A 25,034-nucleotide genomic window follows, 5' to 3' on the forward strand; every position below is an offset into this window, starting at 1 on the left:
GATAAGGTATTCAAAAAATAAAATGCTAATTTTTCTAAATAATATATAAATTTAATGCAATTCCAGTTGAAATCTCAACAGGGTTTTTCTTAGAACTGGATGAAATTATATTAAAATTCATATAGGATAGTTGATTACAAATACCTAAGAAAATTACAAAACTCAAATGAGAGGTATCATAATGTTGCAGGAAGGGGGACCCCTTCCAGGGCCCCAAACTGGGATCTTGTCTAACACTTGGAAATGAATTGTCTGAGGAGACACATGTGCTGACAAAGCAAGAGATTTTATTGGGAAAGGGCACCCGGGTGGAGAGTAGTAGGGTAAGGGAACCCAGGAGAATTGCTCTGCCACATGGCTCACAGTCTCAGGTTTTATGGTGATGGGATTAGATTCCAGGTTGTCTTTGGCCAATCAGTCTAATTCAGAGTATTTCCTGGTGGCACACGCATCACTCAGCCAAGATGGATGCTAGCGAGAGGGATTCTGGGAAGTGGATGGACACGCGGTATCTCCTTTTGACCTTTCCCGAACTCTTCTGGTTGGTGGTGGCTTATTAGTTCCATATTCCTTACCAGGATCTCCTGCCCTAAAACAACTCATGCAAATGGTTACTAAATTAATATCAGGTATTTAATACTGAATATTTACCAGTTTACATGAACCTGGAATTTATTGTTTAATTTAGAATTATTTGATTTGTAAGCGCTTATCTTTCTTTAAGCCAATTAAATAGAGCTTATTTACAAATTAATCCCAAAAAGATTATCCAGAGAAAAATACATACTGAGACATATTTAGACAGACACAACTGCAAGATCTAGTTTCATTTTCTAAGTTTAGTCATGAATTAGATATTATAATATAAATTTTACTAGTTTATAAAAAACAGTTGGAATAAATAAAACTTTTAAAGGCTTTTTTTCCATTTTTCCTCAGTGTCAGGGGTTAGAGATGGTCTAAATAACTGTTCCTGAGAGCCCTGGTCTCAAGGCACAGAGAAAGAAAATCAAGTTCTAACAAAATGGTGGCAGGTCTAAACCAAATGGTGGCCAGACAAAGCAAAATGGCCATCAAAAATTACAACACAGAACACAAAGTTAAAACATACACATATAAACCTGGCAGTCCTCATCAGACACTCCCTTAAATACAAAAATACAGTCTCTCAGAAAACCTCCTATAGAGACACAGAACTTCAGATCCAAGTACTAACACTTTAAGGAAACTATCTCAGGTCTTCAAAGATTTTAAAGGGAGGAAAGGAAGCCAGATTGAAAGAAGAAGGGGGAGGAGGTGGGAGAGGGGGCGCCAAAGAGGTGGCCTTACAGACATCTCCTGCCACCTGCAGATACCCAGGCATTATGGGACTTTACCCTGGGCTCCAGAGAAGGGAGGACTGGAACTCAGCTCTACCAGAAATCAGACCAGAACAGAACCAGAATTCGAGTTCTCTGCCAAGAGGAGGTGATCAGTCTCCAATCCTCAGCTCAGGCTGAGGCCCTTCGACCAGATTCCTGCATCCAGGACCTGGGGACTAGAAAAAAGGGGGAAGATAGGGAGGGTTAAGGAGAGGAAAGAGAGAGAGAAGGGGAGAGAGGTCAATAAAGTCTCTTGTTCCTTACTGGTCAGGGCACTCTGGCCAGTTGTCTGCATCAGGAGGAGACCAGGGACAAAAAGGTCCCAGTTGCAGCCGCTGAGTCTGGTCCATTGGCAGGCAAGCTGGCCCCTGAGTACCCTGAGTGGTCAGGATGTCAGTCTCAGTGAAGAGTCCCATCAGAGTCGCCATTTGTTGCAGGAAGGGGGACCCCTTCCAGGGCCCCAAACTGGGATCTTGTCTAACACTCAGAAGTGAATTGTCCGAGGAGACACATGTGCTGACAAAGCAAGAGATTTTATTGGGAAAGGGCACCCGGGTGGAGAGCAGTTGTGCCGGAGTCGAGCTCCGGCAGCCAGGGAATCCTCCTGAAGGGGTGAGCACTGTTGGCGGACAATGATGTAGCCTCTGACTCGTAGTATGGAACTACATGTTTATTTCAAGCTTCAGGTTTTCTTTTATACTTTGACAAAAGCTTTAGGTCAGAGGTTTGACATTTTTAGTTTCCCCCACCCAGATTTACTGTCTCCAGAAATCATTGTTGTCCTTCAAACAGAGTTCCTGCTTCAGCGATTCTCTCAGAATCGGCTTTACTATCTATTATTTACTTTCTCTTATGTGTCCTGTACTTAACTTGTGATTACATTGTAACTCATGCTACATTCCTCAGTTTATTTCTTATCTTTCTAAATCCTGTTTGCTCCTAGCATCTTAAGATCACTATCTCCTAAAAAGGCTTCTAGCTATTCTTAATTATTCCTAAACCCTAAACTCAGCAAACTTCTTTTGCCATAAACATTCCCCTCACAAACAGGTCTCAGATAATAATCCTTCCTATGGCCTCAAGCTGCAGCCTGCATGCTCATCCTGGGACATTCTTTGTAAAGATCCTTGAACAAATGTCAATGGTTATTTTATAGATTATTTTCTGGGCACAACTGCAGAAGGCTTTGTGCTTTCTCCCTCTCCTCTCAAGAACAATAAGCACTTTAACATTCTTTCCAGCCAACTCAATCGAAGAAAGGAAGAAACAAGTCAGAATCACAAGAGCTAACCCCTTCATCCTGGGACCGTGCCTGCGAGATGAGGAGAGGGGGTTGGGGGCCGTGCCTCCATTTTGTCAGTAATGCCTAACGTGGCTCCCAACATAGTAGGGTAAGGGAACCCAGGAGAGCTGCTCTGCCGCGTGGCTCACAGTAGTTTCCGGGTTGTCTTTGGCTAATCAGTCTAATTCAGAGTCTTTCCTGGTGGCGCACACATCACTCAGCCAAGATGGATGCTAGCGAGAGGGATTCTGGGAAGTGGATGGACACATGGTGTCTTCTTTTGACCTTTCCCGAACTCTTTCAGTTGGTTGGTGGCTTATTAGTTCCGTATTCCTTACCAGGATGTCCTGTCATAAAACAACTCATGCGAATGGTTACTAAAGGGCCTGACCAGGGTGGGCGGTTTCAGTCAGTGTGCTTCCCCTAACAATAACATATGATACAGCCTTAATAATTAAAGCAATATGGTGCTGATTAGACCATAACCTTTGTCATATATTTATTTCACAAAGTTTATGATTTAATCAGTGGAAAGAGTATGGTCTCTTAAATAAATGATGCTAGGAAAACTGGTCATCCATTTAGGAGGAAATGTAAAAATTAAAAAAAAAATTAGAAGCTTAAATATAAAAAGTAAAATAAAAACCAAATGTGAAAATCTAGGCTATGACATATATCCTAGAATTTAGTAAGACTCTTATAACCAAGACTGTAAAATCAGAAGTTATCAAACAAAAACATACATATTTGACTATATAAAAAATTAAGAAGTTGTGTATGGAAAAGATAACCAGAGACAAAGTCAATAGACATACCACAGATCTGGAAAGAATGTTTATGAGGGAGATGACAAAAGGCGAATTTTTTTAGTAAGCAAAGAGCTCTTAGAAGCAAAAGATGATCTAAGAGAAAAAGGGGAAAGATGTAAATAGACAGTTCTAGACAAATGGAAGTGCAAACCCAAATGTCAACAAACAAGTGAAAAGACATTTAAATTAATTAGTAGTTAGATCAAAGGAAGTGAGAAAACAATGAGATATTACTTGAACAGCCAAGAGACAGGCTAAACATTGTGGAAGCTCTGTGACAGTAGGTCTCCTTAGGATACCTCTGAAGGAAATGCACCATCAATGTTGCTGATGGAAATGCAGATTCTTTTTGGAAGCAGATCTAGCTACACCTTTAAAATGTAAAATAAATGTAAAATACAACCACTCGGCCCCGCCCAGTTCTGAGACTCTTACCCTACACTCCCTCCCAAAAAAAAAACTACAAAAGAAAGAATGCTATGTTTATTTATCCTAGCAATCTCAATAGAAATAATTTCTTTTCCCCCAAAATTTCTAGACGAAGTGCTAGAACCTCATTTGGTCTAGGTAATGCACCCATGTACCTTAGGAGTGAGAGAGAGAGTAGGCTCCCTGAAGGAAAACCAAGGGTGTCATTAGAAGAAAAATTTCCTCCACCAAGGTGTTCCATAAGTCGGCCCTGGTCCATGTGCCCTGTGAGAAGGTAGGAGTAAGCATTTGGATTCTTTTATAATAATTTGGAAGGATAATTTTATACGTGTTGAATTGACCAATAAAAATTGGGGGCTTCCACTTTGTAGGTATCATTTCATTTGGGTGATATGGTATCTTCTCTGCAGATAGGAACTTTTCCAAGCTACAGTGTATGGAGACCAAAAGCACTCACCTTGAGCAGATAAATGCCTGCCAGCAGTACAGTATGCTGGGGGACCTGATACGGATGGTGCTTGTACTTATGAAGTGACTCTTCCAACCCTGAATAGAAACAATCAATTAATTTGTTGCAAGAAAGTGTGAATGAACTTCTGTCGTTTCACACTGTCTTTACAAAACCCTCTTGGTAAAGAAAGGATAGAGCTGATTTTGCCCCACCCCTTCAGGAAGATATCCACAAAGACACTGGGACCTCAAGATTATGGTTTAGACCATGCATCTGTATTTATTTTTATTAATATATTTTTATTTATTTTTAAGTGATAGATGGAAAAATAACCCAGTCTTTCACCACAAATTGTTGGAGAAGTTCTATGCTATATGTTGATGCTAGCTGTTTTCTCTTGTTTTTGAGGCAAATAAGTTGTTAGTTGTAGGAACTTAAGGGCTCACCAATGTCTGAAGATTAATAAAAATGTAGGAAACAAACTTCTGATTCTTCAAAGAATGTCATTAATAGCTACAGGATGCCAAGTGACAGCACAACCCAGATTTTCTGATTCCTCATAGAGCAGACAAGAGCAGCTGTTCTCTGGGGGTGAGAAGTGTACTCCACACTATTGCTTTGTGAGATCAAGATACTGGCTGTGTGTCAACAAGAGGAAATCCCACTGAATCAGCAGGCACTTCGATTCTCATGAAACTTGACTTTCAAACTTTATGAAAGACAGATATTAATGAAACAAATTTAAAGTCCAAATAGACCATTTGAAGCATAATCTGTTTTACCTTCCCTGGCATGCAGTTGGCAGTCAGTATCAGTCAGTTCAGTTGTGTCCGACTCTTTGTGACCTCATGGACTGCAGCACTCCAGGTTTCCTGTCCAACACCAACTCCCAGAGCCTACTCAAATTCAAGTGCATCAAATCAGTGATGCCATCTAGCCATCTCATCCTCTGTTGTCCCCTTCTCCTCCCACTTTCAATCTTTCCCAGCATCAGGGTATTTTCCAATGAGTTGATTCGTCACATCAGGTGGCCAAAGTATTGGAGTTTCAGCTTCCCCATCAGTCCTTCCAATGAATATTCAGGACTGATTGCCTTTAGGATGGACTGGTTGGATCTCCTTGCAGTACAAGGGGCTCTCAAAAAGTTTTCTCCAACACCACATTTCAAAAGCATCAATTCTTTGGCACTCAGCTTTCTTTATAGTCCAACTCTCACATCCATACATGACTACTGGAAAAACCATAGCTTTGACTAGATGAACGTTTGTTGACAAAGTAATGTCTCTGCTTTTTAATGTGCTTTCTAGGTTGGTCATAGCTTTTCTTCCAAGGAACAAGTGTCTTTTAATTTCATGGCTGCAGTCACCATCTGCAGTGATTTTGGAGCCCCCCAAAATAAAGTTTCTCACTGTTTTCATTGTTTCCTCATCTATTCGCCATGAAGTGGTGGGACCAGATGCCATGATCTTAGTTTTCTGAATGTTGAGTTGAGTTCTGAATGTGCCATCAGTATAGTTTTCTACAATGAGTAATTTTTCCAAGATAGCACCTTATGCATATTTGGACATGACATCTTAAGTTCTTCAATAATTCGGGCCAATTCTTTAGTGGACATGGTAGGATGTTTGAAAGCTGTGCCAAGCGTTGTTGTAAAATCTGGTTTTTCACTATTGATATCAAGAAGAAACTTTTTGTAAATGTGTCATAAATATGGATAAACTGTTCTCTAAACATTAAAACATAATTTGTGAGAGAGCTTCTCAATTATCTTAAAATTTTGCTTTTTTCCCTTGTAAAAGTCTAAGCAAAGGCAATAGGCTTCCTCTCCACATTCCATCCTCCCCCGTCAAGAAAACCTTGTCAACAACAAAATTATCTATCAACAAGTTAACGTAAAATTTATGAGTGTGTGGTTAATGTTTCTCAAAGAATTTGGGAGAGGGGCATTAGAATTGCTTCTATTTTTATTGCTAAATATATATAATTATCATAAAGTATCTTGGGAAAAATCTATGATCAGTCAATAGACTGATAGTTGACAAACTGTCTAAGGCTCTTTTGAAATGTGAATCCCAGGACTGTATCAAATGTATCACAAATAAGTTCATAGTCTTCCTACATTTTAAAGCTGCTTTCATATTTACCTGCTCCTTTGTTACTGACTTTGATTCAGTTGAAGCCAACAGGTATTTATGGAATGCTTAATTATATATGTCAGAAAGCTGAAGCATTTTAAAAAAGACTCTTCCTACTTTCTACTTTGTTCTGTTATCATTGTTATTATTAATAGACTTTATTTTTATAAGTACTGCTAAGTTTACAGAAAAATTGATTGGAAAGTATCAAGTTCCCATGTATCTCCTGCCCTTTTTTCCCTGGCTTGTTCCCCATTTTATTTACATGTTTTATTAGTATGATACATTTGGTACAATTAATAAACAAATATCAACAGTTATTATTAACTAAAGCCTATAGTTTACCTTAGGGTTCACTCTTTGTGTTGTACATTCTATGGGTTTTGACAAACGTATAATTTCATATATTGACCAGTCTGTATCATACCATTATTATACAGGATAGTTTGACTGTACTGACAAACCCGCTAGAAACTTTCTGTTTTAACCTAAAACTGATGTTAAATTGAATCATGGATGTTAAATTGAATCTTTTCATTTATAGCTTTATTATTTAAAGTTTCCACATTTAGTATTTCTTTTTAAAAAAATGTTATTTATTTTTAGCTGCAATGGGTCTTTGTTGCTGCATGCAGGCTTTCTCTGGTTGCAGTGAGGGGGGCTACTCGCTTGTTGCCGTGCATGGGCTTCTTGTGGTGGCATTTCCTGTTGGAGAGCACAGGCTCCAGGGCATGCAGGCTTCAGTATTGTGGTTCCTGGGCTCTAGAGAGACCACAGGCTCAGTAGTTACAGCATACGGGCTTAGCTTCCCTAAGGCATATGGAATCTTCTCAGACCAAGGCTCGAACATGTTTCCCCTGCATTGGAAGGATTCTTAACCACTAGACCTCCAGGGAAGTCCAGTATTTCTTTTTTCTTCTGTTGAAAAAATAGTGAGGCCATACATACCATTTGAATCCAAAATTTGTACACATGTCCCTAAATGATTAACCATTTACATTGATAGAATCTTTCATATACTTCAGTTACCCACCTCAGATATATTTATTGAGTTCTTACCTGGATCAGCACTCCGTTCCAACAGTCTTTTGATTAGAGGTGCTTGTGATAGGTGGCTTTATGCCATAGAGCTTCATTTCATGCATAGATATACATTTAATTACCAAAGCTCCTTTCACCATGTTTTCTTTGTCACTTTATTTTTATTATTATTCAAATGCATTTCTGAATAGGAAATATATGTATATAGTGCAAAACATACAAGGTATAAAAACATTCACATGTCCAGAAAGACTCCACTCACCTTTGCACCCACATACTCACCTCCCTCAACAACTGTTATCAAAGTTTTATATGTGTCCCCAGAGATGTTACATACATATACAAAATAAATCTTTTAAAATAATAATCTTTGCCTTTTTTTCACTTAATAATATATTTTGGACGCTGTTCCAAGCACTGACCTATTACTTGCTTATCCTTTTGATGAGTGCATAGTATCCCATTTTTTTTGATGTTCCATACATTATTTAGCCAGTCCTTTACTGATGAACAAAGTTCATCTTTTGTGGTTTCAATGCAGCAGTGAGTAACCTTGCACATTTGTCTTTTCATAAGTACTTTAATACAGCCAGAGGATACATTTTAGGAAGTCACATTACTGCATCAAAGAGGAGGTACATTTTAAGCTGTGATAGATCAACTGTTCTATTTATGATAGTGTTACTAAGCAAGTTCACTGCCCCTATGTACACAGAAGCCAATACCATGACACCAGCTTTTGAGAAAATGAAGAGCTTTATTGTGAGGTTGACCAGCAAAGAGACAGGAGGCCGGACTCAAATCTGCCTCCATGATCCATGGTTCAGGGTGAAATTTAAAAGGTTGGGGAGTTTCAAATTTGGAGGCTGATTGGCTAGTCTTGAATCAGTTCATGTAAGCTATGAACTGATGTATGGACTGATGATGGAAGTCAGATTTTCCATATTGACCAATTTCTTGCTTCACAAAGGGCTCTGGTGGCAACATTTCTATTTGAGTTAGGTGGGCTGGGGGTTCTTAGTTCCGAGGTCATCCTGGAGACATGGTTTTCCAACCTGCACAGGTGCAGTGCTATTCTCTAAAAAACTCAAGTTTTGATTAATCAATCAACCTATTTAAGGAGGCAAAACCAGTTTCTGCTGGCTTATGTGCTGTTTCAATGGGTCAGCCATTCCCCATAGAAGTTGTGTCAGCGTATGGGAGTGTTGTCTGCTTGCATCATCACCAGCACAACATGTTATTAAACTTTTGGATCTTTGCCAATCTGATAGATGAAAATTATACCTCATTGTAGCTTTAATTTTAATTTCTCTTATTATGTGTAAGACAAACATTATTATTTATGTCTTCAGTAAATTAATAAGGTAAAGATTGATGGCATTTAAGTTGAAGGCAGTTAAGTGATCCAACAGCACCTAATAAGTGAGAATGCCCAGAAAGTGATCTGCTAAGCTTGCCACCTTGGCCACCACTTCACCTTGTTTCCATAGCACCCAGCACAGTGTGGGGGATGAAAGGTTTGCCTTTCCTGGGAGTTTTCCTATCCTTGGTCTTAGTAGTTCTCAAAAAAGGTGTTGAAGAATGCCTGTTATAAAGGGAAATAAAACTCCTTACTAAAATGGCAAGATCAATGAATTCTAAAGAATCCTCCCAAAATCCCTTTAAAATCTTAGGTATTCACCCTCACCTCTACCCTGAGATAGATCTGAATCAATATTAAGAAACTTGATACTTTCCAATCTATCCTGAATCTGAGTAACCACAATGATTGACATAAAATTCATGTTCTAGACTTCTAGGAGAGGTGAATTTATCCTAATACTGATGACACATATTTGAAAAAACGCTCTTTCTTTTCCACTTCCTACTCAGAAACACTAGTTTCCTCTCTGTATGTGACTTCAAACTTGGACCTTTGGTTTCCTTATCCTCTGGGACCCTGAGAACCTGTGGTTTCTGAGTAGCAGTTAAAGACTTTGCCTTCATTCATGACGTATATGCATATATCATTGGAGTTTGTTGGCAGGTGGAGGTTTGTCCCTGACTTGTGCTGTCTCTTGATACTCCTGTCCCAGTTTGCTGCTGAAGGAGGATTATTCACCCTGATCATCATTTGCCTGAAGTCAGGGTTGGGTCTTGGAATATGAGAAAAGACAGAGCCATCTGGGGAGGAGTGGGTTTCCCAGGGCAGAACAGCTTGTGGAAATTTGACAACTGTTAAGCAAATCAACAAAGCGACTAAATGAAGCAAACTTTCTGGAATAGAAGTACTATCAATCCTGAATTATAAATTTTCAGTTATTATCCTTTATTTACCAAATATTGAGCCCCTACTATGTATCAAGTACTGTTCTACGTTTTAAAGATCTAGCAAATGACTAGCATGGGAAATATGCCTGCATATAGGGTTGTTTTGGGGTTCCCAGGTGGCACTAGTGGTAAAGAACCCACCTGCCAATGCAGGAGACATAAGAGTAGTGGGTTCGATTCATAGGTCAGGAAGATCCCCTGGAGGAGGGCATGGCAACCCACTCCAGTACTCTTGCCTGGAGAATTCCATGGACAGGGGAGCCTGACAGACTACAGTCCGTGGGGTTGCAAAGAGTCAGACACGACTAAGTGACTAAGCACAGCACCAACGCAGGGTTGTTTTATCCAAAGGTCATTGTAATTGTCTTTCCCCATTCTTATGGTGGATCTGAGGACCTAGTGAATCATACCTAGAAAAGAAACATCCATTTCTAGTAAACCACAGCTGCCCTTATACTCAGCCTTATCTCTTTGCTACAAACAAAAGAAGTGAGCTGAATTCTTTCCTAACATAGAGCACATCGTCTAGATTCCAGGAAGAAAAGTCTTTAAGATTCTCAAGTCCTTAAAAACCATCTGGGGGAAGCATAAATGACAAGGAGAAAAAGCACCGGTTTGAAAGCTGGTCAGCCACTTTTCTGCCAAGGGCTTGTCAAAATTGCTCAAGAGAAAGAAAAAAGAGAAACAAGTGCACATATACATTTTTTAAGTAGCCAGCAACCAAGACAACACCAATTATTCAACCACAGTAAAGAAACCAGCAGCCAAACCACACTGATTATTTAACCGCGTATCCAAGTGCTGAACACAGCCATAGCCAGCCACGTTAATTTAATGTAAATATCCTGAGTAACCAGCCCCTGTGGAGGCAAGTGTTGCAGCAAAGGACAGGGCCTCACCTTTCCTTGTCTTGGCTCCAGATGTTTGGAGCTGGAAAACTGGCTATAATCCAACTAATATCCCACCCCCTCTTTTTCTCCGTTTTGCATTTTTGTTTCCCTAAAACCCTGATTCATTTTTTTTCTTACTGATCCACTGGTCTCATACGCACACACAAACTCAGGGAAACATTTCATTTGGTGAATTCTGTTCTTTTCCTCTTGATTTGTACCTTTTCTTTCCTTTCCTTTTCATTTCAATCGTCTTTCTTCTTTTCAACCTCATTGCTTTCATTCCCGTGTATTTGATTCCTGTTTATTTAATTTTTACTTATCATCATATATAAAGTTTATTCTTAGTAAGTGTTTATAAGGAAAACATAAACTTTCTTCTTTGCAACTTGCAACTGCAGAAATTTCCACTAGGTTGAATTTTACTGTAAAATAGTTCCTTTCACTGGGAAATACCCAGACTTGTGAGCCCGGATGTCCAAGTTTGAAAACATAGTCCTATTTTCACTGGCCACAAATATAAACATCTGACTCAAGGTCAGCCAACCCATTCATGTCTATCTTCTGCCTTGCTCGCTGGTGTCCAAAGCTGCCAAGTAAGAAGATCAAGTCTGCTGTGCTGTAAGGACTCTCAAGCTCCAAGGAGACATTACACGAGTAGGTGTCCCAATCCATAGTTCCACCTGAGTCAGTCTTCCAGTCATCCCAGGCCAGGTGTCAGATATATAGGAAGCAGCATCAGGTGCTTCCAGCCCCCAGCTCTCTGGTCATGCCCCCTCCAGCTGCTTAAGTCTTCCCCACCCAGATCTCAGACACTGTGGAGAGGAAACCTAGTCCTCCCTGTCTGAATTCTTGTGCCCCATCTGATTTCTTGATCCACAGAATCTATGAACATAGAAAAATGGTTATTCTTTAATGCCACTAAATTTAAGCTAGTTAGTTACATAGTGATAGATGACTTGAATCCCAGCTCAAAGGCTATTCTGAGAACTAAAGAAATGATTGTATGTAAAAATGCTTAAAACTAGACCAGTGCCAGCCACATTGTAAGTTGACCTTCCTCAGTGGTAGCTTTTATCATTACTGTGATAAAATTTCCACTGATAAATATAGGAAATTCAAAGAATTATTTAATAAAAATGCTCTTCTCTCATTCATCTTTAAAACTTCATAAGACAATTTGGAGCAGAATTAAGGAGTTTGTAAGTTATATTGTACTCCCCAAGATCAATGTCCTTACAAGCTCAGATAGAGAGAGACTGTACAATGATTTTCTAATAAATTGATAATTTACAGTCTGATGTGATAAAGGTCCAGAAAAACAAAGCCCTCTGTACTATAACAGAATTTTCCCCAAGAGAAGGTCCAGAATCCTGCTCCCTTTTGTGTTCCTCTGAGCACCCAGCAAAAAAGCGGACTCCCTAACGATGTTTGCCTCGCTGACTTGATCAATGCAGTTGTGTTCATTATCTTGCATAAACTTCTGGGAAAACATTGCTTTATTTAGTATTTTCTCTATTTTTGCTTTTAAATTTGTAATATTTTCTGAGACGCTGATTGGTAATCTCATAAAATTTAAATCGATGTTTATGGATTAAATAGCCAGTATTGTTAAGAATGTACAGTGCAGTGTAAACACAAAACTCTTGCACAATCTTTTCCTGGACTTGTGCTTTTTTGAACTGGGTTCAAATCTAAACTGAGCAAGGCCACACAGGGCGTTAGAGCAAAAAATGTAAAGCTGGAATGCACGGAACCCCCTTGACTGGGGAAGATAGACCTTGGAGGAGGGAATTTTAAGGACATGCTTTTTATTTCTGGTCACCTGGCAAGCCAATCTACAAAAACATACCACACAAATGTGTTTTTCAAGCCACACACATTGTCTTAGTTAGAAAAACAACTTCAAACATCACATAGTGTTTTGGAAATTATTTGCTGAATATGTCAACATACCCCCTGAAAGAAAAGCACTTGCCTAGTTTTTGGACAGTCCTCATGTGCAGATTTCTTAAATTTGAAATAACAAAATAGTTAATATGATTATTTGGAGATGTATCCCATTTTTAGATGGCCTGTTGAATGCTTTGCTCTGAATAATTAAATGTGTCTCATCTTATGGCGAGCAGTCCCTGTGGGTGAGAGGGCAGACAGGAAAGGGAAGAAATGCCAGTAGGAGGAGCAGAGGGGCAAAGGAAAGACAAAGGAAGGGGAGAGAACAGATAGAGAGTGTGGATGGTTTCAGCAAACGGTACTCTCCTTTGAAAACTCCTAGTCTCCACAGTTTTACTACAGCAAATATTAGTGCTTCTGTTTACATTTACAGTCAGTACAGAACAATCTACATATACAAAGTGAAAATTATTTAGGGCTGGTTTTTCTCAGTCAAAATGAAGTCTGGGGTAATTGTATTGCTTATGAGTTCCTATGTATTGACCTAGTTTGGAATGTTCCTTTGCAGGGGCTGTTGACTTTATGGATCAGAATCACCATCATGAGTGTGGGAAGCATGATCTCAAGTTTCAGGTAAGCAGCCTAGAGAACATTTTTGTCTCAAACAGAGAGAGCACACATCAACTAAACATCCATATGCAATTGATTTGGCTACTTGCACTAACTTTATTTCAGTGGCTTGCCCAATATTCTATCTTGCAATTCATGGATTATCACCATTATCAATGAATAGCTTTTACTAAACACTCACATTTACAGTACATGTCATTGGTTGAACATAAAGTGTATGTTACATGGAGAACTGAGCTTACGTGTGCATTGTGCCCTTAATCCTACCTCATCCTTCCTATTTTATCGATGAAAGGTTGAGATTGTCAGTGCCATACACTGAGTAAGCAAAAGAACTGGGATTTGGAGCTAGGTCTAGCTGACTCCAAAATCTACCTTATTTTACATGACATGATACACAATGCTTACTTGGAACAGTTGGTATCGGGAAACTGGTCTACTGGGGTCTTAAATAATCCTTTCGTCTTTGTAGTCTCTAGCTTAATGTTGGCCAATTATTCCAGCAGACAAACCAAGCAGGTTGGAGGAGGGGGCTGACTTTGATATCAGCTTGTTGAGACTGGCAATCCAAGCCCAACTTTGATACCATCACGGTGAAGTCAGCCTGGCACAGCCCCCACTTGCCAACTGCCTCAGAATTGTGGTCTAGCCACAAGCCAGACACCATAGGCTCTCAGACTGGTGAAAAGGCTGGGCAAAAGGCTTGGAGAGAAATGGGCGACCTGTAGACTGCGGGTTTTCCAGGCCTGCCAAGCTTTGCTTTCTCAAAGAGAATGAAAACTAAGTAGTTGGCTGTCTTGGATTCAGGGTAATGATCCCAATAAATTCACATGTATCAAGTGACTCTTTTTGCATGTGTAGGCAGCACTGGAAATAAATAACTGAAAAGAAATAATTATTTGATGCTATCTCAAATGTCTCTGTTCCCAATTTTGCATAAAAGCTTGTTGATGACTTCTTTGAGTCATCCTGATGTATGTGTGGGACCTATAAATATATATTGAGCACTCATGGTATAATGTGTCAGGAGCAATACTTTTTCCTGAATTTATTTTGCACTCAGTGTTCATATTAACTAAGCTAACACTCTGCCATGGTGCCAGATCTGGGTAACGGTGATCTTTTTCTCTATTCCTCCAGCCTCAGAGAGGGTATCACATTGGCTCTTGCCAGCCTCTGGGTTGTACCACCATTGTGGGCTCTGCTTCTTAGCTTCTATCATCTTTGAAAGTATAAAAGTGTTAGTTGCTCAGCTGTGTCTAACTCTTTGTGATCCCATGGACCATAGCCCGCCATGCTCCTCTGTCCATAGGATTCTCCAGGCAAGAATACTGGAGTGGGTTGCCATCCCCATCTCCATTTATCATCTGTGGAAGGAATTACATTTCCTCTATTTTATATACCTAGAGTGGTTTGTTTTCCTGGTTTGACCCTGACAGATATAGTTTTTATTCAGAATTTGTTTTATATGTATATGAATTGCCTTTGATATAAGATTTTAGTAAGATCTAGAATGGGAGTCTTTCAGTTTTACAAATGTTCTGTGGGTTCTTACTATGTACAAAGTGGTTACATAGGTAACAATTTACTGATTGTTACACAGTCAGGGTCTAAAAATTTGAGATCAGCAAAAAGTTTTTTTTCAGGTCAGTGGAATATAATTGACTCAATCAATTTTCTGCCTGCATATAAGAAGAAGATACTTGGAGATGGAAACATTTATGAATGTTCCTGTTTGAACTGTGTCAAAGTCAGGGCTTTTTCTATGATGGTGTCATCAGATTGCCTACTGGTGTGTGTTCTCAGAGAATGTGAGCAAGTTCATCCAAACTGTAATGTATACTGATTATCTTGCAGGAAAAGTTAGGATTATATTCAGAAAGGAGGGTGGTACCCATGTTTCCTCCCACCCTCAATACAAATACATGAGGATTGAACCCAATGGGCCATTAAGAACTTCCAGATCATCAGTCATTGATCTATGAAGCCTATGAGGTCCACCCACCAGATAAATTTACTAGTAAGGATGGCAAGAGACAGAATAAGGGAGGCATGAGAAGAGCCCTTTGTAATTTTTCATGACATTTAAGTGAGCAAATAAGCTAGTGGTTAGGATAATCCCAAATAAACTGTGTTGACTGACTAATTTTGTGCATTTTATTTACCAAAGAACATGCATGCAAATTCTTATATTATAAATCATGATATATTGAGGGATGCCAAGAAATCATGGATTTTCACTGACTAAAATCACCCGATTTCTCAGGGAGGTGGAAGTTAGAGCTTGGAGTATCTTTAACCACTCTTCCCTGATACTGCCAGAATCTTGCTTTTATTCAGACCTCCTCCTTGCATTAGCCTCAGAGAGGAAGAGGCTAGAAGATGTAGCAGACCCAATGTAGTAGAGAAGAGCATGAAAAGAAGGAAGGACTAGAAGAGAAAGAAAGAGGAGGGGTGGAAGTACAGAGTAACAAACCGTCAAGGAACTGTAATGGGTAAGGCCACAGCCATTCCAGATGCTGTTGCCTGAACGCTTCCTGCTTACCTCCATTTCCTGCTTCTCCTATTGCCCTGTGCAGCCCTCCTTGTTGCCCTGGCCCTGTGAGGATGGGTTGAAGGACTCTGAATTTGTTTTCATCTCCTTGCTCAGGTAGGAAGTAAGCTTCACTTCCTTATCTTACCTATCCTTATCCTCCTGTACTTAAAGTATACTTTTATTTTTAAAATGTTAAATATGAAAACCTTTCTCATCACCATTTTTCTTCTTGAAATTCAGCCAATTTTGTAGACTGATTGGCCACCAGTTCTCCATTTTCCTTACTGGCTATGGGACTCAAACCATTTCCAGCTCCCTTTTATGTTTGCTCAGCTAAAAATACAATTCACCCCTTCCCACTTCAGCAACTGAAGAAGTTGAAATATATAGTTTACTTGCTTTGTTGGGCTTCCCAAATTACTCAGCAGGTTAAGAATTCACCTGCAGTGCAGGAGACACAGGAAGTTTGAGTTTGATCCGTGGGTTGGGAAGATCCCTTGGAGGAAGAAATGGCAACCCACTCCAGTATTCTTGCCTGAGAAATCCCATGGATAGAGGAGCTTGGCGGGCTGCAGTCCTAAGGACTGCGGAGTCAGACACGACTGAGTGACTGAGCATAGCACAGCACTTGGTTAAAAAGTAGCACATTTGGATATCAAATTAATTTGGTTCAAATCGAGGACAAACGAATATTGAGCCAGCTTGGAAATGATATTTAAGGCTCTTTCCCCCTCTTGGGTGACACAAGATACCAAAACTTCACAACAGATTGAGATTTCAATTGGTAGTTACTGAAGAGGGCACTCCTTTCCACTTCTTCCCCTACTTTCCTCTTTAAAGAATTTCCTGAACTGACTGAATTTAGAATAGAAAATAATAGTAAGCATTACTTTGGAAACAGTGTGGTCTAGTTGGTGTCGAAAACTTTAAACTTTTAAATGTTCTCTTTGTGAAGGAATTTGCTAATTATCCAGCAGATGTTTTTTCTTTTTATCCCTTATGCGTCATAGTTTCCTTAAAATTCTCTCCCTCCTTTCCTTTCTTTCTCTGGCTCTAGGCTCTGGCTCCATCTCCCCCTCTCCCTCTCTTTTCAAGCAGTGAGGACAGGTTCAAAGAATGTGCAAAGCTTATATACCTCAGAGCCAAAGTCCTAAGGCTCTGTCTTGATGAGAAACCCTCTTACTTTAATTATAACCTCTTCTTGAAGACTCTCTTCCAACTGAGTGATTTGTGTGTCCTGGAACTAATTTTATTAAGTGGGTTGCAACATTCAATTGTTTGTTTGGATTTCATGACTCCGCCTAAACCTTCGATGCCCCATTAAAATAATCAAATATTGGATTACGAGTACCTGTATTTTTTTCAGAGGATTTAAAGCTGAGAATTCCTTCACAGTTCTGGGAATGATCAGAGAACTATCAAAACAACTCAAAATCTTGGCTGGGAAGTGATGTTCTTATCCTTAAAAGAAAAAAAAGTACCCAAAGGCCAGCAGAATATTAAAGTCACCTGGTTATTTTGCATTCATTTTAGTCAATATTTTGAGCCACTCATATCAGGTTTTGAAATAGAGTTAAATGTCTTTGTTTAGTTATATAATTTGTTTATCTTTCATAATATGTTTCAAAATGAAGCCTAATTTATGAATTTATTATTGGTTTATTCTTAAAGGTTAACTATCTATTTTTCCTAAATGGTATATTTACATAGCCTTGAAAACAAGAGCCCTACCAATGCAGACTCATTTCTCAGCGACCTGGTGTGAACCAAGTGGGTCACATCTGCGCAGGTAATTGCCTCCATATCGTGATTGAAATGAGACCCTCAGCAGCTCATTCCGGGCTCCACTCCCTCCACCTGGGCTGAAGCTCTCAGACAGGCTTTCCCACTCCCTCTGCCCTGCCCACACCTGTTTAAAAAACAGATGCAGGAGCGTGAACCCAAGAAGTTACAGTGAGAAAATGTAGTTAGTGTGAGTGAATTTTATGATTGCCTAATTTTGTGGGATTACTGAGCAAATAACTTGTACAACTGATTCCTGGGAAGACAAAAGGCTAAAAGTACTGAAAGGTTTCTATACGGTAGGTAATGAATCAAGAGATCTTCTATAGTCATTCTTGGTGTAGGTAAGGAATCAAGAGATCTTCTATAGTCATTCTTGGTTCCACATGAAATTTTCCTTTCCTAGACCGTTTTGCCATGAAAAGCATTTGGTGGTTCTTTCCTGTATACACCACCCCGCCCCAGCCCACACATCTACCATTGCTGTTACTACTCCTTCTATTACTGCTACTACTCACACACACACACACACACACACCTTTCCCGAGAAAGAGTCGCAGTCTCGGAATATTCTAAACAATGAGGCCAATCACTTCAATTTGCAGAAGCATGGATGTTGCTTGGAGGCTTCTTGAAAACCTGCTTTTCTTTTCAGCACCACCTGCATTTGGTTTTTAGAGAATAGAGCTCCAGTACTTCCTATGAGTTCTGGTCAATTTTCAAATTTTTAACTTCTCTAATTAGATGAATGATGACTGGATATGGAATCTTCAACAAAATATTTCCTGATATTACTGTAACTTTCTTATCCCGGAAAGGGACCATCTTAGATGATTCTTGGATAAGAATTTGAATTATTTGGCCATATCAAATTGGGTGATAAAAATGTGTAGAGTTAAAGGAGTGAATTGACCAAAGCTATATGGTCATTTCTGCAGATGGTAGAGAGGACAATGGAGGAGGCAGTTGGGATTCAGGGGTGGAAGTCTTAGTGCTCTGTGTGGCAAGTGAAAGTCCACTGTGAGAGAGGCAGTCTGATCATTATTCCTCTTATTTCTTGTAAGTTTAGGTGATACTCTCTCTGAGGCTTAAGGTATGTCCTTGTGATATATGTCAGTTCAACTCAGTGTGCCTCCATCGTGTGAAGAGGGCTAGATGGCTAGAGAGCTATATTCTACAAGACTTAAAATGTCAAAGGCCAGCGATCACGATTCCCTCCTAGTGCCCCCTTCCTGCCAGAGAGCATTCTGAATTGGAGGAAATATAGTGCTGGGTGGGAAAGAGGACAGACCTTAGGAGGGGCCTGTAAGGAAGATGGGTTTCCCCCAAAGTGTGTGGAGTTTAACACCATGGAGATTAGGAGAAGAAATCATTGAGAGAGGTGTAAGTTAGTGGGCCAAGGTTGAGTATGTCCCCAAGGATACCCTTTGTGAAGATGCTTTTCCTTCCAGTTATGTGTGCTTTCTCCTTAAACTATGGGAGAAAATGGATTTAGAGTACAGTTATAATTTTTCTCTTCTAGGATATAGTTATCTTGCATCTCCTTCCTTTATACCTTCAGGAAAGTCTGATCACCCCTTCAGTCTTAAGTGATGCCCAAAGTGGAGAAGAGGAAATAGGAAAATGAGGGAAAGCATGGACATGTATCCAATCAGTATCCTAGCCCAACCAGGAGCCATGGTTCAAGCAGAGAAAGGACAACACCCTTCCAGCGGATTATACCTGGTAGTGACCATCAGGAAACCAAGGTTCCCAGAAGGATGGAGCCATTGGGAGGAGCATTCCAAGTAGACATCCATAAACACTCTGATGAGCAGAGACTATTAGATTGAAGACCCAGGAAAAAAGAAAAAACAAAAGTGAGGGAGAAGAATTTTTTAAGAAATATATTATCTCCAAGCTCTCCTCCACCTGAATTTATATCTCATAGTTTCATCTTCAAGCTTCAGTTTAGAAATAAAACTTCTCCAAGAAGTCCCACAACTTCACATGATGTCCTAGATATCTTATAGGATATTAGACTTGGTTTAAATTATTTTGAAATCCATCCAAATGCCTTTTCCCTGCTGACAGCTCCATGCTGCCCACTCATATAAAAAGACTCACCAGGAGAATAAATTATTTCTTCCCTTGTCAGTGGTAATTTGTGTTCACTAAATTACCTCCAGATCTACTTTCCTGAGTCAAAAATAACTTCATAGTTTTTTTTTTTTTTTCTTTTCCTTCCATGTCCATCTTGGAAAGACGTATAGATTTTGAAGTTAACCTCTCTCTGCTAGATACTCAGAAATAATTAAGCTCGTTTTCTTCTTAAGTCAGCCAGATGTTTCATTTTAAGATGGAACAATACATGGTTTATTTGACCCAAGTTCTCATGGAAAGGCCATTGCTTTCACTTTGATAGTCCTATTTTGTGAGAGGTAAAAATGAAAAACATCTTTAAAAGAATTCCTTTTTTTCCTGGGAACAGTGCTTGGTCTCAACAGGAAACCACATTTTTAAAGAACATGTAAGTTATTACTGATGATGCTCCAGAATCTGATCAAACAGTTTAAGCTGCAGCCATCACGGTGGGATTTTACCACACTGTTCTTCATAACTGTTAAAAGAGATAGAAATGTCTTATGATGTCAAGGTCTGTTTCTGGCAAGGCATCTATTTACACAATTTCTTTGTCACTTTAGCATTTTCTTCTAATCAAGCTGGGCAAATGTGCTTAGGGTACCTTTTATTTTTGTCTTAAAGAATGCTAATAAATGGTTAAGGGTATTTTTTACAACATGGTGAGTGTTATTTCACAATGTTTCATTAGCTACAAATCCTCAAGTCACTTTTAAGAATTCCAGATGCCCTACTGTAGGTATTTTTGCAGCTGTTTTGTAGGAAATCATGAAAGTGCAACTCTCTTCAACAAAAAAAGGCCATATCTCATTCCTGCAGGGATCAGTCTCTTTACTATACTTTATAGTAACAAAAGGGCAATGTAAGGACAGCTGTGTACTGTACAAATTCTATCTGCCTAAAGTTGGGAGAGTTACAATATCTTCTAATTTGTAAGATGGTTTGATTTTACATGGAAGGAAGACTTTCCTTTGAATATGCTCTGAAGTAAAATTTTTCTTCCTGCTATTTGCAAGGTAAAACTGGACTAAAGAAATCTATCTGAATCCAATGCATTTGCAATTCAGTTTTTTTGTTGTTCTTTGTGTTTAGATTTATAGGTGGAATTCATTCTTTTACCTGTCACATAACATGTTAATCTAATTGTCAATAACCATTGACTCTTCTTAAGATCACATATTATTTCCTTTACTAAAATAAAATTTAAATCTTGAAAGTTATATTCTGAAAAAAAAGTTGAATTCTGTGGATATTGTGGATATTTATTCACCAATATCGTTTTATATCTCGAGTATTTTGGAGCACAGATGACCATAGTTTGTGATAGAAAGTTCCTTTCATTACTTTCAGTATCACACAATCTATGTCTTCATTATCAGACAGCATTACGTGTTATTGTTGTTGTTTTTCAGGCACTAAGTCATGTCTGGTTCTTTGTGACCACTTGGACTGCAGAACCCTAGACTCCCCTGCCCTTCACTATCTCCCAGAGTTTGCTCAAATTCACGTACATTGAATCAGTGATGCTATCCAACAATCTCATCCTCTGTTGCCCTCTTCTCCTTTTGCTTTCGATCTTTCCCAGCATCAGGGTCTTTTCCAATAAGTCAGCTCTTAGCATCAGGTAGCCAAAGTATTGAAGCTTCAGCTTCAACAACAGTCCTTCCAATGAATATTCATTTCTTTTAGGATTGACTGATGTCATCTCCTTGCAGTCCAAGAGACTCTCAAGAGTCTTCTCCACTGCTGCAATTTGAAAGCATCAGTTGTTCAGCACTCAGCCTTCCTTGGGGTCCAACTCTCACATCCATACATGACTATTAGAAAAACCATAGCTTTGACTATACAGACCTTTGTCAGCAAAGAGATATGTTTTTAAATATGCTGTTTAGGTTTGTCATAGCTTTCCTTCCAAGGAGCAAGCTGTCTTTTAATTTCATGACTGCAGTCACTGTAGTGATTTTTGGAGCCAAAGAAAAGAAAATCTGTCACTGCTTCTACTTTTTCCCCTTCTATTTGCTGTGAAGTGATGGGACTGGATTCCATGATATTAGTTTTTGAAATGTTGAGTTTCAAGCCAACATATTTACTCTCCTTTCACTTTCATCAAGAGGCTTTTTTGTCCCTCTTATTTTCTACCATTCAGTTCAGTTCAGCTCAGTCACTCAGTTGTGTCTGACTCTTTGCAACCCCATGAATTGCAGCACGCCAGGCCTCCCTGTCCATCACCAACTCCCAGAGTTCACTCAAACTCACGTCCATCGAGTTGGTGATGCCATCCAGCCATCTCATCCTCTGTCGTCCCCTTCTCCTCCTGCCCCCAATCCCTCTCAGCATCAGAGTATTTTCCAATGAGTCAACTCTTTGCATGAGGTGGCCAAAGTACTGGAGTTTCAGCTTTAGCATCATTCCTTCCAAAGAACACCCAGGGCTGATCTCCTTCAGAATGGACTGGTTGGATCTCCTTGCAGTCCAAGGGACTCTCAAGAGTCTTCTCCAACACCACAGTTCAAAAGCATCAATTCTTCGGCGCTCAGCTTTCTTCACAGTCCAACTCTCACATCCATACATGACCACTGGAAAAACCATAGCCTTGACTAGACGGACCTTTGTTGGCAAAGTAATGCCTCTGCTTTTGAATATGCTATCTAGGTTGGTTATAACTTTCCTTCCAAGGAGTAAGCGTCTTTTAATTTCATGGCTGCAGTCACCATCTGCAGTGATTTTGGAGCCCCTCAAAATAAAGTCTGACACTGTTTCCCCATCTATTTGCCATGAAGTGATGGGACCAGATGCCATGATCTTAGTTTTCTGAATGTTGAGCTTTAAGCCAACTTTTTCACTCTCCTCTTTTACTTTCATCAGAGGCTTTTTAGTTCCTCTTCACTTTCTGCCATAAGGGTGGTGTCATCTGCATATCTGAGGTTGTTGATTTCATATCTGAATTGCAATGTTCCTGGTGCTCATTTCTTTCAAACAAAGTCAGTGAGAAATGTTGAAATTGAGATTTAGGGCTCAATGGCCTTCCTGAAATTCACATTGCTAAGATTTTGGCTACAAAGTCAAAGCTAGGGTATGAAGATTCCATTGGTAGGACCTGTGATATAAGGAAAACTGGACTGAATCCATATGGAGGATCAGCCTGTGACTCTAGCTATTTCTAGGTGTTGGCAATATTACCGAGAGTTGATTATTTCAACTCTCACATTTTATGGATGAGGAACCGGAGGCCCTTAAACACAAAGCTCTACAGCCAATTAATAATCAAGTCCCTGAGGGTAACATTTTTGCCCTTTTGTTTTTCACTTTTATTGCTTAAACATAGGTTTATAGATCTCATAACGGGTTCATGTGAGTGTCATTCATTCCCAAAACATGCAAAATGACTTAGTAAAGCCATGGGCATGCCAAGCTGTAAAGACAGTGAGTACCCATAGAAGATTTGACATCTAGTGAGAAGGAAACTTACTGAACAAGGATTCCAGTGCACGGAGGCAGCTGCCCTGATGCGGCAGACATGGAGATGGGGAATAGAACAGAAACAAGAGAAGTCATGTTCAAGGAGGCAGGAAAGTCCTTCTGGAGAAAAATGCTTTGTGGCACTTGAGGTGAAAGTTGAGGTGACTTCTCCAGGCAGAGGGAATGACATCGGGAATGTGCTGAAGTATTATCTCTGTTACTCAGCTTAGAAGAGTGGAATGGTGGGGGAGAGGCTGGAGGTAACTGAGTTTTTAAAGAAGATTCTAACAATGCTATTCTCCCACTGCTAGCACCAACCCAGCTGGTCTTACATAGCAACAACTCACCATCCCACCGCCTACAGGGACTCATCAGAAAATGACTCTCCCTGGGGGACTCTTAAAAGAGAAAGGAGAAACAACCCCCTCTCTTAATCTCCGTGTGAACTATCTCCAAAATATTTAGTTTACAAGGATTTTCAACTCCATTATCATTTTCCTCAAAACTATTTACTACAACTATTGCTTATAGTACTAGTTGTAAGATAGTGAAAGTGTTAGTTGCTCGGTTGTGTCCAACTCTTGAGACTCCATGGACTTAGCCATTCAGGTTTCCCTAAATTGAACAATAAATTCAGTTCCGCTAAAGTGCTGGGCTTGTGAAATGTTTCTGCTTTTCTTTTAAAAATATATTCTATGGGATCTTTTTTTAGATTTAAGAAACAGATTCCCTTACATATATTCATAATCTTTGGAATAACATGATTCTTAGCCTAAATCCCTAGTTTTCTAAATAGAGAAGGAAATTATCAGGACCTGTACTTTCATCACAGGTGGATAAAATAAGGTAATACATTTAAGGTACTTAGAACAGCCTGGCATGGAGCACATGGGCAAAAAATAGGAACACTTTCCTCTACTTGTGAAGAAACAAGTAAGGCCTACTTTATGAGAACTTTGGTTGACCTGCATGCATAGTAAGATTTTGCCAGTTAATTTTACTACTGCCCTTCTTGACAACCATCCTATGAAACACAACTCAGCTGTCAGTGAGGACGTGGGGTACAGATGAATTAAGTAAGGATTCAAGCTTTGCAATACTTAAGGAAGGCAACAGTAAAAATTATTAAAATAGAAGCTAAAAAGACAATAGAAAAGACCAATGAAATTAACAGATGGCTCACTGAAAAGATAAACAAAACTGATAAACCTTTAGCTAGATTCACCAGGAAAAAAAGACAGAGGCCTCAAATAAAATCAGAAATAAAAGAGAAATTACAAATATATCACAAAAATACAAATGACTGTAAAAGGCTGCTATGAACAATAAGAGAGCAACAAATTGGACAACCTACAAGACATGGATACATTTTTAAAAACATACAGTCTTCCATGACTGAATTATTAAAAAAAAAAAATAGAAGCTTTGAATAGGTTGATTACTAGTGAGGAGATTGAATCGGTAATCAAAAATCTCCCAATAAAGATAAGTCCAGGACCAGATGGCTTCACTTATCCTTCTCAAACTCTTCCAAAAAATTGAGGAAGAGGGAATGTTTCCAGACTTATTTTCCTACACCAGCATTCAGTTCAGTTCAGTTCAGTTCATTTGCTCAGTTGTGTCTGACTTCTTGCGACCCCATGAACCGCAACACACCAGGCCTCCCTGTCCATCACCAACTCCCAAGGTTTACCCAAACTCATATCCATTGAGTTGGTGATGCCACCCAATCATCTCATCCTCTGTCGTCCCCTTCTTCTCCTGCCCTCAATCTTTCCCAGCATCAGCATCTTTTCAAATGAGTCAGCTCTTCCCAACAGGTGGTCAAAGTACTGGAGTTTTAGCTTCAACATCAGTCCTTCCAATGAACACCCAGGACTGATCTCCTTTAGGATGGACTGGTCA

At 39.5% G+C, this 25,034-nt stretch overlaps 3 long non-coding RNA genes across 3 annotated transcripts in view; 2 read left to right on the forward strand and 1 right to left on the reverse strand.

Moving 5' to 3' along the window:
* The window catches only part of LOC102402292, a 72,292-nt gene that overhangs the window by 7,423 nt on the left and 39,835 nt on the right, over window positions 1-25,034 (forward strand). Inside the window, exon 2 of the long non-coding RNA XR_006550082.2 lies at window positions 13,170-13,234. This is a non-coding gene — a long non-coding RNA (uncharacterized LOC102402292). The remainder of the gene's footprint in view (window positions 1-13,169; window positions 13,235-25,034) is intronic.
* LOC123332915 lies at window positions 536-16,447 on the reverse strand. The gene is made up of 4 exons (XR_006550083.2): window positions 15,777-16,447; window positions 4,339-4,427; window positions 4,037-4,145; window positions 536-589 (listed from the first exon to the last, which is right to left on the reverse strand). It is a non-coding gene; the product is annotated as an uncharacterized LOC123332915 (long non-coding RNA).
* LOC123332914 lies at window positions 17,564-20,328 on the forward strand. The gene is made up of 2 exons (XR_006550081.1): window positions 17,564-17,848; window positions 19,111-20,328. It is a non-coding gene; the product is annotated as an uncharacterized LOC123332914 (long non-coding RNA).

Source organism: Bubalus bubalis, chromosome 3 (assembly GCF_019923935.1).
Source record: "Bubalus bubalis isolate 160015118507 breed Murrah chromosome 3, NDDB_SH_1, whole genome shotgun sequence".
In the NCBI taxonomy this organism is placed as follows: Eukaryota; Metazoa; Chordata; class Mammalia; order Artiodactyla; family Bovidae; genus Bubalus; species Bubalus bubalis.